At 38.4% G+C, this 18,627-nt stretch overlaps 1 protein-coding gene across 1 annotated transcript in view; it reads right to left on the reverse strand.

The window, feature by feature from the left end:
* Positions 1-18,627, reverse strand: part of LOC147430706 (uncharacterized) — a 31,403-nt gene that overhangs the window by 12,329 nt on the left and 447 nt on the right. The gene's annotated exons all lie outside the window — the stretch shown is intronic.

Consider the following 18,627-nt stretch of genomic DNA (forward strand, 5'->3'; position numbering starts at 1 on the left):
CTATTTAATTATTTAAAGTTATTAATTTGTTTAATTTGATTTTGGTTAATGTAGAGTTAGGGTGATAAAATGTATGTACCTGTGGATGAGGAGGAGGAGGAATTGGACAGATAGATAATTTTTTGAGTCCTCTTTTAAAGTGAAAATGTGGCACGAAAAAAATCTATGAGTATATGTATTTACAACTCAACTAAAATTTGATCTTAGTTGTATTTAAAAAAAAATTATTGCTCTTTTGTACTTTCAATTGTCAAGGTAAGGTATATTTAAAGTCTATTGGTTATTTTTTTCTATACACTTTTTAAAATGCAACTGATGTTTCATAAGTTTATGTAGGTAAAAAATAAAGGTGCTCATTTGGGCCACCCAATTTGAGAACCTTAATTTTTGAAAAGCCTTATAGTGATAATATCCACGATAATAAGCGCAATTCAATAAACACGGTAATAGTCACAGATATATATTTGTGACTATTACCACGTCTATTGCTGACAAACCATTTCCATGCCTATTAACGCCAATGCAATGTTTTCTCTCTCTATTTTCATTTGTTAATCCGCGATAATAACAACGGTTTTCAAAATTTCCTCTTATAATGAGAAAAGGAATCAAAAAGGTAATTCGAACCCATCTAATGGATTTGATAAGCAACAATAACAATGTCCCAATTTAATGTTGTCAATTCCAATGCTTGAAGTTCATTCAATACCCTGTGGTATATAGTGATGAGGCTCGTCAATCCTCATACTAAAATATAACTTCTTAATAAATGCCAAGTGGTGGGATCAACATCTATAAAAGCTATTGTGCAGAAAACAAGGACATAATATCCGTTGGGGGATGACCCTCTTCGGGTTGGGTGTATCCCAAGGTAGTAGACCCAATCTTACTTTGCCATTTTGGCCTACTTTACTTCAAGCGCCAATGTTCTAAAAAAAAAGAGGTTTACTATATTATTAACTAGCTAAAATTCCCAACTCCTGCCTAGATTTTTTGCTCGTTTTGAAGAAAACTCGTAACATTTGCCATGTCCTTTGGGACATGTTTCAAATGCAATGGCTTTAGGCAATTTGCAAGAACTTTCCTAGGTAACCTAGCCAATACATAAGATTCTAAGAGAGGAGAGGATGCCCCAGTGGAATCCACTCAAGCATATATGGAACCTGAAAACCCCCTCAGAAGGATGGTGACCATTCAGAGAAGGAAGAGCAAGTTAACAAAATCCAAGCTTCAAAACTAAACACAAACTCACAAGTACACCTTGCCAAGGAAAACAAGACCACTAATATTGGTGAAGAGGCTGTCCCCTACCTGGCACATATATTCTCCCCACCACCAAAAATTGCAACCTGAAATAATTCAAAAAAATTGCTCTCTTGCCCACCTTTACAAGGGAAAATTTCGGGTGGAAAAAGTTTCCAATATGTCATGTAAACACCTTAAATCACAAGCACGGGCCATTGGGTAACTCAAAGAGAGTCTGTCAGGGAAAACAGAGGCTCTAGTTCAATATGAGAGTCTATTTGAAATGCTTCAAGATGAAAATTGTGAGGCCCCTAGGATTACAAAGATGGCTGCTTTCCAAATTGAGGTAGTAGTGTGAAGGACCATAAGGAAAGGTAACTCGATCTCATGGAGGATGACAATAAAAAAGAGACTTCAGAGGAAGGCCTTCTAGAGGTGGAGGAATTTGTACCTCTCTCTCAATGTTTGAGGAATTAATTGTGATATTCTGGAATGTGGACATAAAATCTTGTAAAAAGCATGCGCTTTTTTAGGAGGTGGTAAGGATAGATAGGAATGTTAACTATTGGGCAATCCAAGAACACAACTTGGATGTCACAAGTAGCTAGAAACAAGCTTTAGGAAAGAAGCTAGTTTTTATAAAGGACATGATGGCTCCAACAGAGTTCGTACCCATTCTAGATAGACTTGAGCCTCAGGCAGTCCTAAATCATGCTTCCAAAAAAATCCTAGGCATGAAGATTAAATGGATATAGCATCCACCATTAACCATCATAATTGTGTATAGCCCATCAATACCAAGGACAAAGCCACTTTGGGTGGCTCTTAGGGACTCCCCAGTAGAAGGTGAATGGTGTCTCATAGGAGATTTTAATATAGTGGAGGCTTGAAAAGAGAAGATGGGCCCATCTAGCCTCATGACACGATCAAGAAAAGCTAAATGGGGAAAGCTTGTGCAAGAAGCATGCAATGGTGTACCTGTGATTTGTAGGTTTATGGAGCAATATGCCGAGATTTACCTACACTAGTGTTCGGTATGTTAAGACATGTTTTCTTTTTGGCGAACGAGCATTGTCTAGCAAGCACTTTTTGAAATCTAGCAAGAAGATTCCAAAAAGATTCTAAAGAGAGAACATGTGTATGTGTGTGTGTGTGTGTGTGTGTGTGTGTGTGTGTGTGTGAGAGAGAGAGAGAGAGAGAGAGAGAGAGAGAGAGAGAGCATAAACATGTGAGAGATAGAGATACATATCATAAGTAACAAAATACATCATCGCTCAAATGTAGAACAAAAAAGTACAAAGCTTCACAAAGATGGACATCCATTATTCATGGAAAGAATTTTATCATCATTGCTCAAACCTTAAACAACAAAACATATATCATGTGGCACATAGGCATACATTTCATTTCTTTAAAATGCTCCATTGCTTAGATATTGGACAATTCATACCATTCCCCTAGCTCTCCCATAGGATGTTTACAATATCCTTCGAAAGAGAAAGCTGAAAATCCCACACTAGAGTGTGAAATGAACCTACCACATCGTAGCCGCCTATTAGGCGTTCTACTACAAGTCACTTTGTCATATGCGTGGATGCACCAAATAACCCATATTTCTTTGTTGATCTTTCCCTCCTTTATCATAGGCCCTTCCCCCTCCATTCCTCTTAACAGGCGTGATTGAAGGCCTTTCAGCTACATAATTTATCTTCCTTGGCCGTCCACTTAGCCACCAATCCTTTGTGACTGAACTCTACTCCAATCAATGAGTTGACTCATCCTCAACATTAATCACCTCTATTGGCAACTTATTTTTTTGAAAAGTTTCCTTATCAAAAAAGGCGTGATTGAAGGCCTTTCAGCTACATGATTTATCTTCCTTGGCCGTCCACTTAGCCACCAATCCTTTGTGAGTGAACTCTACTCCAATCAATGAGTTGACTCATCCTCAACATTAATCACCTCTATTGGCAACTTATTTTTTTGAAAATTTTCCTTATCACCCGGTTGAGTTGAGGACACCCTATAACACAATGTTCCCTTGATAGCTTCATTAGTGATTCGTGTGACATGAGATGGTCGATGACTAAGCGGCTCCGCAAGCTGTTGCAAGGACAAGCCCTTCCATAAATGTTTTCCATGCAAGTACAAAATAACCTTCGTCCTCTGCAATAGTGCATTTGCTATGTCAGTGGTATATGCATCGTACAATGATATCCATCTCTTGAATCCCTCTCTTGTTGTCAGCCAACTTCCATGTTTACTTTTGACAAGATTTATGTGCAGGGTGTTGGGACCATTCGTGCTATTTTCAATGGAGATAATGATGCTACCCCAATGGGCAATGCGGACCTCGTACCAGATTAGCCATGAATCCATGTATGCAAGGTTTTTGTTCATACAATTACCTAGTCACCAATGTTGTTGTATCAATAGGGCTTGATCTACAGTTGCCTCCTTGGATGGTGCTTGTCTCCACTTCTCACACATTTCTTTGTGTGCTGCTTGCAATAGTGCAACTATATAATTGACCATGTGTTGATTCATGCTTTGCTTCCAATGCAAATGCAAGAACGCTCCCAAATCTCTATCACATTACCCTTACCGCCATTGAACACATGGGACATTGCATTCCAACTTGCCTACACTTCATGTGCCATGAATTTGCATAAATTTTCCAATTCATATCCATGTTTGACCAATGTTTCATTAAGGAATTCCCAAAAGAGGCACTATGAATCCATGTCCTCTTCCTTCATTTCACATGTGGCTATAGTGAGCTGGTCTTGCATGCTATCCCACCAGGGAATGAAAATTAATTTCTTGCAAAAAAATACTCTCTATAACACATAATATATTGGAAAAAAATATCTTGGATCATATACATGGCATGCCATTGTTACCCAATCGATGACCCATTTGGTGTGATCAAATTGGACCCAAACGTAACGTAGATATCCAGTCTCATTTTGCCTCATGCAGATCACTAGGTCAATGCATGATGATGGACCCATTGTGTACATTTTGGAAACAAATCACCTCTCCCCTTCCTTATCTTGCTTCAAAAACCACCTACCTTTCAAGAGGTCATAATAAGTGTGATCTTGTTTCAAATTGAGAAGAGTGTTGATACCAATTGACTTTTGGTTGGTAGGCCACTACACATTGACAAGACAAATCATCAAAACCTAATGGATAAATTCAATGAAAAAAGGATTATAAACATATTACATCTCTATAGTATAATTGTAAATTTGAAAAAATAACCTATATAGTAAAAACAATGGATTGGTTATCAATTTTCTTTCACTAAGGGACTCATTTCGTGTGCCATAGTGTATAGTTGTTGCTCATCAATTTTCTAGCTTGTACCATCAAATCAAAGAATAAACACTTGAACATGATCTCTTTTTCCACACACATCTATACTTTATTAGCTTCGAGTTGATGGTCAATAACAAGGAACTTTTTCACATTTCTTTGATTTTGTCTGTGATTGACTTTGATGTACCATCACGAACGTTGCAAGAGTGTGTGCCTCAACAAATTAATAACCTACGACATCACATAATACACAAAACATTCAAAATTTCCAATGCAGAGTGTAGCATTGAAACAAAGTGATGGACTACTTTGCCTGATGTTGTGTTGCACACCTCACTGGGTGATGGTACCCTCAACAAACTACCATGAAAGTGTGCACAATTAGAATATCCATAGCTCAAAAGTTTAGGACAAACCTCATTGATGCATTTTAAAGAACCAGTGCACTGGCTTTGTTGTGCAACCCCTGAGAAGGCTATGTTTGAGGTATGTGGCTTTGTCTAGAGATGAGAGCCATGTCGATGTTCCATTGAGTCCATTGCAGGGAATTTTCCTTGGTCCATGAAAACTCAAAAATTCAATATTGTCTATTGTAGATGGTGGGTGGACGCCCTCAAAAAAATCTCACGGTGCTTGTAATCCAAGCATCCCAATGTTGCATGGGTGAAGTCAGACAGAGAGGACACTCAGATCTATTCAGTTGAGTGGATAGACAAGCTCTATGGGTAAGGATGCTTGGAGAGACTATCCATCATTCTTTGACAATGTCGATGGTGAGTTTCTAAAAAACAAAGCAAAAGAATATACCAATAAGCTATACCCTTTTTATGCAAAGAACATGGCACTCATTGGTGATAAGTGCCGTCACTATTGATATGACTTGCAATATTAAACAAAAAGGCGAAGGAAAAGGGAAGAGCTTGAGAATTATGTCGATGGAAAGTTTCTAAAAAACAAAGCAAAAGAAGAGAACAGTAAGCTCAATCATTTTTATGCAAAGAACATGGTACTCATTGGTGTTTAGTGCCCTTACTATTGATATGACTTGCAGTACTTCACAAGAATGCAAGGGGAAAGGGCAAGAGCTTGAGCGTCACCATCAATCTCTTGAATCCCTTTCTCCTAGCACAGATAGGGGATGTTCAAGCCCAAACATAGCATTAGGAGGACCATTTAATGGAAACATGAGAGCTCAAGCAATCATTGACTAATGTGAATATTAGTTATCCAAAGAGTGGTAGATTAAAAGGAGCAAACATGAAGGTAACAATTCAGATTCTGAGTAGGGTGACTCTAGTGGCAGTCATAATCATGTATGTCATGTCCATCATGGGATTTAAGTTCTAGGGACTTGATACTCACCACCCCTCGAGTGACTAGAGAGAGCGAGCATATCCATCCTTCTTTATATCATTGTGGAAGGCCTTTCCATACGTTTGGTTCATTTTCACACGATAAGAAATACAAAAAGAAGATACCGTCTGATGTGTAAATCAGAGCGATTTCCAAAAATTGATTACCTTTTTCATGAAACACATCCTCAACACACTCAAACATGGACATGGAAAAAATTGGGGTTGCTGAAATGGTTCCTCTACATCTTGCAATGCTCGTAGATGTAGACCATCTATGAAGGGTGCTTTTTGACCCAAAAAGTGGCCTTGAGTGAGTTTATGGTGCATTAGTATTTATTTTATAAAACTTATTGATTTGACACTCATTGCATCTTGTTTTGCATCAGAGAAACCTGCAAGTGATTTGTTATTTTGTAGGCTCTCTCTCTCACACTAGCTAAATAGACCCTAATCAACCACTCAGAGGGGTGCAACTTGTGTGGACAGACTTATCGATACACTAAAAGTTTAGCACTTGTATTTGTACGATGTTCCTCATTGGAATGTATTCTCTATAGAGATTATGGAGAGTAAATTCACCCTAGCTATAGAGATTTTGTTGCCTTATGGTGCACTTGTGGTGGCGTGTTAGCCAAACCATCATTTAGCCATCACCCATGAGGCTGTTATCAATGATTTCATGATTCAATAATCCCTTCATCATTTCTCTATATGTCTAATGGTAGGTACATTTTGGTTTTGTTGTAACCTTAAACCATATTGTAGGTTGAGATTTTAGTGCTAGCCATGTTTATACTTAGATTTGAGATTTTAGTGCTAGCCATGTTTATACTTAGATTTGACCCAGTGGTTCCATTCTATGATCGTCACACCAAAGATGTTCATCTGACGGTGATGGTTTTGATGCTGATAGTGATATGATTCAAGAACCATTTTGAGAGGCACCATGGACTCTTGACTATTGTAGATCACCCTTTTGGCATGATGTGGAGAAGAGAAAGTTTATAACTTGATGTGGATGGATTTCCTAACCTCACTCTTAGACATAGCGAGAACCACGAACATAATTGTCAATCCATGGGACGAAGCTGACTCGACTAGTGCATAGAGGCTACAAGAGGGTGTCAATCTCTTGGAAAACAATAGACAACTCGCATCTAACACAAGATACACTCAAATGACCTAAGTCATCAAAAGCTAGTCGCTAATTGGCAAACAAAACATAAATGTTATAGCATGAAACGACATCCGAATGTTATGAAATTTCTAGGAAAATTATATTGAGGCGGTCCGGGGCGGGCAACAAGAAGAGTGGCCTCTAAACACCCTTCGAGGCTCTCGTGCTGCTCAATTGGGGCTGGGGCAAGCACAATCAGAGACAACAACAACCCACAGCCAGAAACCAAACAAGAAAAGGGGCACCACCTAGTTGTAGATGCAAACTAGGACGCACGTGATATCTCCTTGTACTCAAACGCACAAAGAGAGGGGAATGCAAGATAGCCACACACACCAAACACAAACATTCACCATGCCAGAGAGAGGTAAAGAGCACAAATCAACTTGAGCAACTCAGTCTTAGCCTTAAAGACTAGATGCACACAAAGCTTGATGAGAAATAGAGAGACAACACAAAACTTGACCTGGTTGCCAATACACAAATTGTCTTAGGGTCACGGGAGCCCTCTCACCGAGCACCCTCTTACAATTGACCTTTTAGGCAAACAATTCAACAAGCCCTCAAACCACCAAGCATGAAATGGCACAACAAACTTCAAGGACAATATACCTTCAACCACCTGATGAGCCAACTTATCAAGTCAATTTGGAGAGAAGAGTCGTAGTTGCAGCATACAATTGCACCCAAAACTATAAATCTTATTTATGCACAAGAGTAGGCTACAAGTGTGGTGAAGAGTATGGCATACACTCCACTCCTCTAGATGGCATAACTAACTTCAAGCTTCTCCATGCACCTATGTGTAATGATGGAATAGAGCACTCACGATGCACACACTCTACACAACTAGGCTTGAAGAGTGCCGTGTTATGTGTTGAGAATGGTGTGGTGTAGTGTGATCATGTGATGTTTTACAAGGGAGAGAAGGGCTCTATTTATAGGTTTTAGAAGCCCCGATTAGGATTAGGCCTAATCAAGTTTATTTGAAGGAATAAAAGATTATGCATATTTTTATTTCTTTTATGAGGGTGGGTCTCTCTTGTCCTTGAGTCACATGGATGTGGGCTCAAGGGAAGAGAATTATTGAGGATGAAAGGAGAGAGGATTGAGTGAATAATTGGGGAGTGCCTACTCTAGTAGAGGGTGCATTTTACAATAAGATTAGTGGTTAGTAGTTAGTAATTATCACTAAAAAATATTTACAAAATCATTCACCAAATGGTGAGATATATGATGAGAAAAGTTAGAGAAGGGATGAGCTTGTAAAGAGAGGTTGAAGCTCTAGAGAAGTTGACATTCACCTCTTTACAGCACCGGAAGAAGAAGCAGTCAGCATGGAGAAGCAGTGCATGTCGATGAAGCTATGTTATTTCAAACCTTGGAAAATTCATGATAAGAGCCTTAATTTGCAGAGGTTATCGTTGGATTTTTGCTGATTTTTTGAAGTTCTTTACAAAGCTGAAGAGAGTATGGTAATATGGACATATATGTAGAGAGAAAGGGGGACACACAGGGTGTAGAAATGGAGGATGAAGGCTATGGAGGTGTGAGAGATGTGGCAATGGTGAAAAGGGTGAATTAGGACATGGGAATTGCAGGTTTGGGAGTGGGAAGGAGAGGGAGGAGTGTGTGTGAAAGAGGAAAATGATAAAGTGGAAGAGGGTATGTGCATTCCACATACCCTTGACCTTATTTGGGAGGTCTATAATTGAAGATATTATTGAGATCATGATATAAGTGAATAGTACAACTAAGAAAATCAAATATTGAGGGGTCTAAAAAAATATGTACATGTCAAATATAAATAATATAGGTGGAAAAAATATAAATGGGTCGAAATAAATCTCTCTCATTATAAGTCTACCATAAAAAGATGAATATTTTTGGTGGTCTAATTTATGAGAGCAATAGAGAATAGATGTAGGAAGGAAAAAATCACAATAGTGAAAAAATATACACATAAATAGAACTAGTTTTTTTTGGATTTTTGTTGGGATGGAGTTACAGCAAAAATAAGAGAAGCTTGCATGAAATTATTTTTATTTGGAATAAAGAGTATGCAAAATGGTAAGAAAAAATATGGTAATGGTGAGTCAATGTACATACCATAAATAACACACCATAGGTAGAAATATTTAAATAAATACCAAAATAATTATGAAAAATCCTTTTATTTAGGCCCTATATACAATGAAATATTTACACACAAATGGGCCATAATATACTTATATTTTATATATATATATATATATATATATATATATATATATATATATTGGCTCAACTAGCCCAGTGACTAGCTAATTAAGGGTTTTTAAGAAGATATGGGAAAAGTCCCCTAACTCACACACACCTATATACAGTGAAATGGTAGGAATAGCCACAGTGTTTGGATGATTTTGGTAGGGTGGGTTAACTCACTATGGCAATTACGGAGAGCCAAAAAACGGCTATCAATATAAGACCTAAGAACACATGGTTATGGTCTCAAAACTCACTTTTGATGAAGTGCAAAAAATGCGATTATTAATAGCAGTGAGATTTTGACCTAGTTGTTTTTGACCTTGAATGCATCTAAATGCTTAACAATGATGCCCCAATACCTTGCCTATGCTTAGTTTGTGATTTCCTAGCTTAAATTCTTACTTATGATAAAATTAGGGCACGCGTTGGCGATGCCAAAAGCTACGATTTACCATGATTTATTTACGTCAATGCGTAGACCTCTTACCTGAGGTTGCAATGCAACATATGGCACTGCAATGTGACAACCGACAAGGGAGTAGGAAGCATGAGAAGGAGAGAAGTGACTACTGTTAGCTCACACTGTGTATTTCTTATCCAAAAACTTAATAAAATCTTTACAAATTTGGCTTTTATACCTTAGCCAAGGTTTAAAATATGTACTGTCCCGTGCCCAAGACCTTTGAGGCTCCACAACTTACTGTATCTGCAACCTAGGTACACTAACTGATGTATTATTTACATATTGGAACTCTTTTTGAGTCCGTAACACGTTACAATTATCAGAATGACTAAATAAATCGGGAAATTACAATACATGGCCATTTTGAAAAAAATGTAAAAAGTGTGTAACTCCAATCTTCACTGCTTTTTCATATTCATCTTTGATGTGCATTCATTAGGCTTTGATCTTTAGCAGCTTCTGTTAACTGACATTGGCTCAGTTAACATTCCCTCCTTTCGATTTTAATGCCCATCCTTGGGCACTGTTGAAAAGTGTCCGTGGAGGTTGTGGACGGTTGTTAATTGGTTATTGATGGACCGATCGTTTTCATTTGTCGTTGAATTTGTTGATGAGGTTCAATTTGTTGCATTATCTTCATTGGTCCAAAGCTATTTCTGATGTGAGAGGTAATGTCTCATTTGTCCGTTTAGTAGCATAACAGCGAGGCTTTGTTTACTTATTAAGAGTATGTACAAGAGAAGTAGAATGATGAGGTTCTAAATTAGGGCCTAATACTTGGATGACCAAAGGGGAAAAACCCAGTGGAAAATAAGTGCCTTTGAGATACACTCATTATTGGAGTACTTATTAGCATGGGAAATATTAATAAAGTACCTAGGGGATTATTCCACATCTATTGCTGATAGATGTGGAATAAAAAGGCAACAAATATGAGAGTAGCATGATGGAACATTGGTTTGCCTGTTGTAGTCCACTCAAGGTGCATAGGGGGAAGCAAAAAGGAGTGTTTAATGCATATGTTCAATGGTGGATACACAAAAATTAATGGAAAACAATATGTTGTGCAAGAAAGATTTGGAGGGGTTCTTTAGAAAGATGGTGTAGCTATAAAAGCATATCACATGGCTTTGCAAGCTGGCACCCCTTTAAGAATAGTTTTCGTTTGACAACAAGGATATGTGCTCTCATCTTACTGTGCACTGTGCGTGAGTGTTGAAATCTACGACACTCCACCAATTGTAAGTTAATAGACTTTGAGTCTTATGCTAATCTCATCCAGCATGAGCGACATGACTTAGATATGCTAAAATCTTCCAAGTTGAGCATAAGCCTAATAACTATGACTCTTAGTACAGAGTTTATTACGACTTGAAGCTTTGGGACTAATGCTTTGCTCATTTTATGGCTCAACAGCCCGACTCTGGCTATGCCACCCTAGCGACTTGAATTTTTACATTCTTGTGCTTACTACAAATATTTCTTCAGGTAAACATGAGCTTGAATCCTCAAAAAGAGGATCAGTGAAGGACCAAAATGTTTCTTTTTCCATACTTGTTTTATCATCTTTGAATTTGCATTCCCGTTGGTTGGGCTATCCTTCTTTGACTGTGAAGACTCCATCATCTGTTTGATTCTCCAATTAGGCATGTTGATAGGAGTCTTTGATGTTGTTGTAGGCCTCTGTTGGCAGTCGTCATCTAGCTTTTGACTCGCTTCATTGGAAGACTTAGGAATCCAAATCTCTTGAGGACCCTTGTACCTTCTTTTTTGACTTTGCTTTGCTCTAGGTCTTGTTGAGTTCTTGAGATCTTCATGCAGGTATGGTGTAGTTGCTGTTGGCTTGTGGTTGATTGGTAGCCAGTAATTTGTATAACTTGTGTAGAATCCTTGTCCAAGAAGAAGATTCTTTGAGATCCGTCTTTGTTCTGTATCCTCTTGAGAGTTGTGGTAGACTTCAGCATCTTTCGATGTTGTTCTGTTGTATACCTGCTTCTTAGGTATCCTAGGATATTGTCGAGGTTGATATCTTGTGGGACTTCTTTCTTGGGAGGGACGTGACATTACTTCATATGCCCTTACTTGAGGTTTTGGTATCCATATCTGTCTGTTATCTCTATAGTACTCTTGTTCTTTTAAGCTCAATTGTGATGCTATCCATCCATGTGTTTGTCTTTTTGTGTTGATTTTTTATCTTTAATCCAAACTGGATCATTGACTTTCACTAAACTGCTCGGAACAAACACTTGCTTCACTATCTTTTGCTTTTTTTGAGTACTTTGGCTGAAATATTGACGAGCACAAAGCGCGACACGAATGCCATCCTTTGCAATCCTTTGCCATCCAATGGGGCATCTCCATGGAAGCTTGTAGAGTTTCGGTTCAAACAACACGGAGATCAATTCCGCGAAGTTATCCCCTATCTCTCCCATCCCGTATTTGCAAACAAACTTGAAATTGAAAACTTTAGAAATACTCTTCAATACCAAAAATTGAACTACTTCTATCGAGCTTAGACAACTACTCTTTTCTTATGGTGCCTAGCTTTCCATTTAAGAAGCTAGAAGGTCATCCTATAATTTATGAGTTTTCGAGCTTTCCATTAAAACTTAAACCTAAAATACAAGGCAGTCACTAAAGCTTACACCTAAGTACAAAGTTACCATTAATGCTTAGCTTAAGAGTACAAATCTACCTTTGAAACTTAACTTACTGATGCATAGATACTCTTAGCACTTAATCCTAATTGCGAGGTTTTCATTAAAGTTTAAACCTAAAATACAAGGTAGTCACTAAAGCTTACATCTAAGTGCAAAGTTACCATTAAAGCTTAGCTTACGAGTGCGAATCTACCTTTGAAGATTAACTTTATGATGTGTAGATACTCTTATCACTTAACCCTAATTGTGAGGTTTCCATTAAAGCTTAAACCTAAAATACAAGGTAGTCACTAAAGCTTACATCTAAGTGCAAAATTACCATTAAAGCTTAGCTTATGAGTGCAAATCTACCTTTGAAGCTTAATTTTATGATGCATAGATACTCTTATCACTTAACCCTAATTGCGAGGTTTCCATTAAAGCTTAAACCTAAAATACAAGGTAGTCACTAAAGCTTACACCTAAGTCTGAAGTTGCCATTAAAGCTTAGCTTACGAGTGCAAATGTACCTTTGAAGCTTAACTTAATGATGCATAACTACCATTAATACTTAAGCCTAATTCCAAGGTTACCATTAAAGCTTAAACCTAAAATGATGCACATAAACCTCCTAGTATAAAAACACATGGATTCTTTAAACCTACTAGAAATAAAGATTACCTCCTCTAAACAAGAGGGAAGTGGGGTTGAAGTCCTTCTTGAAGAGATGGGAGGCTCAAGGAGGAAGGAAAGGGATTTAGGATGAAGAGGAAGGAGAGAGGAGCTTCTTCACAAAACCCTCAAGGGTTTGTCCTTCAAGAGAGGTAGAGAGCAAGAGCAAGGTTTAATGGAGACCTTGATTTACTTAAGCATAATCTTGAGCATGGCAAGTATGCAAGCAGCTTAGCAATAATGTGTGTAAAATTACAAAGGAGAGGGGGTGCTTATATAAGAAATGGTGGGTATTCTTTTCTCAATTCCTATTGGACCCCAATTCTCTTCTCAAATCTTATTGAACCCCAAGTCTCTTCTCAATTGCTATTGGACCCCATTTCTCTTCTCAAATGCTATTGGACCCCAATTCTCTTCTTAATTCTTATTGGACCTCAATTCTCTTCTCAAATGCTATTGGACCCCGGGGGCTTCACTCTATATAAAAAACGGGACGCCACCTGCGAGCGGACTACTTTGATAAAACCCCTATATACGACTCATAGTAGGGAATATGACCCCCCTTTCTACGCTTATACGACAATCCATGCAAAAAACTATCATACCCCTATCTTACATATAAAATTTAGGTCTTACATGATCTAACTGAATAAAACTAGTCAAAGAGTGTGTAGCATAGTGACTGGCAATGTACTAAGGAATCACTTCTATTGATAACAGATGTACCCTCAATGTGTCTTAGTTTGACTTTCAAACTTTGTGCCAGTTCAGCCTACACTCTAGCCACTCGTCCAATTTTGACCCATCTAAATTACTTAAAAAACATGGTTATAGAGTTTTGTTAGGTTCTCCGTATAAATTTGCATCTATACAAACTCTTTATAGCTTTCATCCCTCAACAAATGAACTATAATATACAAAGCAGTGTTAGTTCTTGCATGTATCTTTGTAGGTATGGACTCACAAGTTTGAGGGCATAATATTTTGGGAAGCCATGATTTTGAAACACAAAAACTTCCTCTCATGTTTCCCTTTTCTCACTTCTCTCCCCCCCCCCCCCCCATAAATATGATACCCCCTCCTTTATTTTTAAGCTTGGGAGATAAATTACTGGGGGCCTACCCCTAACTTATACGCTTATGTAACTTGTAAAAAAATCCCCCTCCCCTACACTTACGTGGTGCGGTAAGTTTCCATGGTGAATCCCCCGGGTATTGGACCCAATTTTCTTCTTAATTCCTATATATTGGACCCCAATTTTCTTCTTAATTCTTATCTCTTAACTTTATCTTTCAATCAAGTTAATCCCCTTTTCTCCCAGTTCTCAATCTAGATCAGTTCCCATGCGGCTTTTGACGAAGAAGTATAAAAATAATCTTAATCTGCTACTAACGGAAAGCGAAGTGGCCCTGCCAAATAGAGAAAACAACATATTGCAAGCGATAACTGACAAAGTTGTATACCTGGCAACCATCTTTGCACCTACTCCAAACCGTACACGATAAGAGAGAGACAGAGAGCGGGAGAGGGCAAGAGAGCGCGTACAGACGCACCTCCTAAAATGAAGTGCTACGCCGGCACGGCGAGAGAGAAGAGAGGAGAGGTGAGAATAATAACGCAGACACTGGGTGCAATCTCCCCCGGTGCAAGAGTGACCATTTCCCTCTTGCACGTATTTGTTTTATAGATTTCTTAAATGGTCAATTGTGAGTACAAACTGGCCGGCCGGTCATAAATGGCCAAAGCTCATAAAGAGCACTTGAATAATCAAATATACATAAAATATAATATCCTTGTGTATAATCCATTATCTGCTAATGCTTTTGCCACCTGTCAGCTGCTGCATTAAATGGATAAATATCAATTCCATAACATAATCTTTTTGGAAAAATATAGGGATGACGTAATTTCTTATCCGAAATATCGTTGTCTTTTCATTCTGGAGTAAAGTCTCGTTGTCCGCATGACTTCTTTGTTGGTCCTACTTTTTCTAAATTATTTTCTAGGCTGAAAAAGTTCTAAATGGCTCTAGGATTTAGGGAGGGACCTTACAAGGTTGAAAAATTGAGCACTCCAATGAGTGATCCTATCAAGAATTTATGATTCCTTTCTTATAACAAGTAGGCATGGCATTTGCATCATTGGCATTTTGAATTGGAGACCATCCATGAAGCACCTCCAAACATGTTTCCAAATCCTACCACTTGTTTTCATCTTGAACATTCCAATAATTTGTGGTTGCATCTCTTTTCAAAAACCCTAGCGCGACTGCTTTTTGTTTTGTATTTATATTGAACACGACAACAACCTTGAAATATGGAGTAGACATGGAGGAGCTGCTTACAACCAATACTACATCCCCTATTTCCACCCATGGCGATGCACATCCAGCCTTGCCAGGTTAAGCAACCAAGTTTGAAAATTGGTGTCGCTCATTTCATATATCACCTTGTTCTGGGTATTGTGCGAGGGTAGAGAGAAGCACTTGTGTAGTATGGCATATGTTGGTGAAAGACACTTCTTTTTGCGAGAAAAATCCACATCACTGATGATCACTCTCATTCCAGTGATCTTATCAAGATGAAGAGCATCGATTGCATTTCCTCCATTTATAAACTCCCTAATCAAGAATAACTCAATGCCCTTCTTGTGCTCATGGGACAAGAAACCTATGATCTTGCATACACCCCTTGCTTTATTTTGATGTCCTAAATTAGTATTCCTGCTTAAAGTGATCACCACATTGTATTTTTCTTCATATTGCTCGCCACATATGTATACTTTGGAGTAAGAAAATCCCTCCAAATGAATATATTGTTGGCCCCAATAACTCTTCAAAGAAATGATCTCCCAGCCTTCAAGAGCCCTTTTTGCTGCTTTCAAACCATGTAAGAGATTCCCTTTCTCTAAATCATGCTCAAGAAATGACATGGGCCAAGACTTTGAGCACTCTTGTACAACTGTGTTGCTTGGCCTTCAGAGGATGCAATTGCTAAGCACAACAGATGCCACCTCTCACAAGTTCTTAGTTCTATGCTAGCCTTAGAAAAACCTTGTGGCAATAAAAGAGTCTCATGTATGCATGAGAGTATCCTCTCTCAAGGTGACAATCCATTCTTCTCAATCTCCAGCTGTTGCAAGGTTCCTGATAAAAGCGCTCAAGCGTGATAATGAGTGTATGTTAACTCATTGAACCTATTATTTGTTGGAATATCTAAAATCCCCAACACATTTCTCTCAAACTGGTAGCACCAAAGTGTATCATGGCTACTGTGGTATATTATGTTATCAAAAAACTCTCCAGAACCTATAATACAAAGATTGACGTTATTTTAGGTCTCCCTGTAATATAAGGTCCCTGTAATATAAGGAGTGCTTATTATATTTGTGGTCAATAGAAGCATACACACTTGCCACATGCTCTAGAGGAGAAAGAGTCTCTTCTCCCTCTTCATCCATAATAATTATCCATGCTGAAAGTAGTTTTCGGGTAGCATTGATGGTATCCAAAGTCCAACCATGAGTACGTGTGTAGTTGTAGAAGATATGGGCAATGTCAACCAAAATCATTCCCACATCTCTTAATGTCTTCTCAATCCTTGGAACATTATTTAAAATGTGTGGTAAACACCATTGAATAAATTTTTGACGCTCTTCTGCAATAAAATTTTCGTGGTGTCTAGTAGCATGCAACCTCCATCGTCCACTCCTGCGAAGTGTTCCAGGAATTGCAACAGTAACTTCATTTATTGCATGAGTGCTGGACCTAGCCTTTAAAAATAGCTGTTTAGTATACTTCTTGAAAATATTCAATGCAAGAATGTGCATCACATCATACACAAGATCAAAACTAATGTCAAAGCCATAGAGATGGTACAACCTCTAGAGTGGTGATTCTTCTGTTAACCTCATTGGATAGAGTAGTGTTATACTCCTCCTTTGTTTGTTTTTATCTTGAAAGTCTTATAGCTTCAAACATCTCTGTTGCATTCCTCTTTTATGGTGGGTAGTGAGCAATATATTTATTCTTTGTGTATACATACTTTGGAATGCATACCGCTTCAGTGATTTGCTTCATGGGAGGCTTATCCCGTCTACACCCGTTCTTGCCCCCATCCTCAAACATCCTAGTCTACATTGGGTTGGGTGATCGCATGTCCATGACATGAGAATTGCCCTTAGAATACAAGAATGATATTCCATGTCCAAAGAGTTGTCAAATATCAAAGTTGGTGGATAGTTAAAATTGATGGAGAGCCCATCAACAAAAGTGGACTCAAGTTCACATATTAAAGGCTCTATAAGGTATGGAAGAATATTGCCATGTTTCTTTTCCAACTTCAATAAGCTGAGTGGAAAAAATAGCAATGGCAACGGTCCAATAATTGAGTTTTTGCCATCATTAAGGACCACCACTTCAACAACCCCACTATCTTTTGGCTTGGTTGAAGCTGTTTGAAAGCCATCCCAATGGCACATTAGTGCAAAGTTCCGAGGATCCCCCTTAAAAAACATGGAAGTTATCGGCATGATAAACATTGCTAAGATGAAGCCTATTTAAATTGATTGCAATGTTGTCTCACCTTGACCATTCTTCTTGGCACTTTGATATTTGTTGCACAATGTGAGCATAAGAAATGATATTCCTTGGTAATATCATTCCAATTTTTGTTTAGCTCCGGGCTACACAAGGCAGTTGGAAAAGTCTGATAATACATGGCACAAAAACTATTGGGGCATTCAATTGGAATCTCCCACTCTTTCTGTGGGTTCCAAAAGTCTTTGCACATTCTTATTTTTTTCCCATCCCAGTAATTGTTGATAACATTGGTAGAGGTTGAGCTGTCCGCTTGCCAACTGCTTCTTGCCCGCCACATTGTAAGAAAATCATAAAAAACTCCTCGCTCTGACATAAAAGATGAAGTTGCTTGATAAAGGAGATGTGCTCAAACCGCGCCATGTTTTTTCTCTCCTTGACACAGACATCACAATGTCCACAACATGTCTCACAATTTCTCTTGTGCTTATTCTTTGAAGAGGACGGAGAACATGTACATGGTAAAACATTCCCCACGCATATATCCTCTGCATCCGGGGGGAAAAGAGTGGGCTTGTGTTGTTTCTCATCCTTGCCTATGCAAAAATTCCACTGTGCAGTTTTTAAAAGGCCCTTCTCTTATATCGAGCAAACACCTACATAATAGTCTGCGACGATAAGGTGCTATCTACTCCTGGAAAGTCTTTATCCATGACAATTTCTAAGAGTGACCTATTCTGCCTTTTTTTCATAGGTTATTTTCCCTCTCCCTTTCTATTTGGGGGGAATATCATTCTCAATATTGCATCTTGTGCAAGCAAAGGTGAACAAAAACTATCCAGATTGGATTGTAGGCTCAACACCCAACTCTCAAGCTCACCCTGCAAAAGGGGACCTCTCTCTGAGGATGAACATGTCAATACTTGATTGCTGTCCTCAACACATGTTAATACTTGACCGCTATCCTC

The sequence above is a fragment of the Adiantum capillus-veneris genome, chromosome 21 (genome assembly GCF_014529385.1).
Source record: "Adiantum capillus-veneris isolate H3 chromosome 21, ASM1452938v2, whole genome shotgun sequence".
Taxonomy (NCBI): domain Eukaryota; kingdom Viridiplantae; phylum Streptophyta; class Polypodiopsida; order Polypodiales; family Pteridaceae; genus Adiantum; species Adiantum capillus-veneris.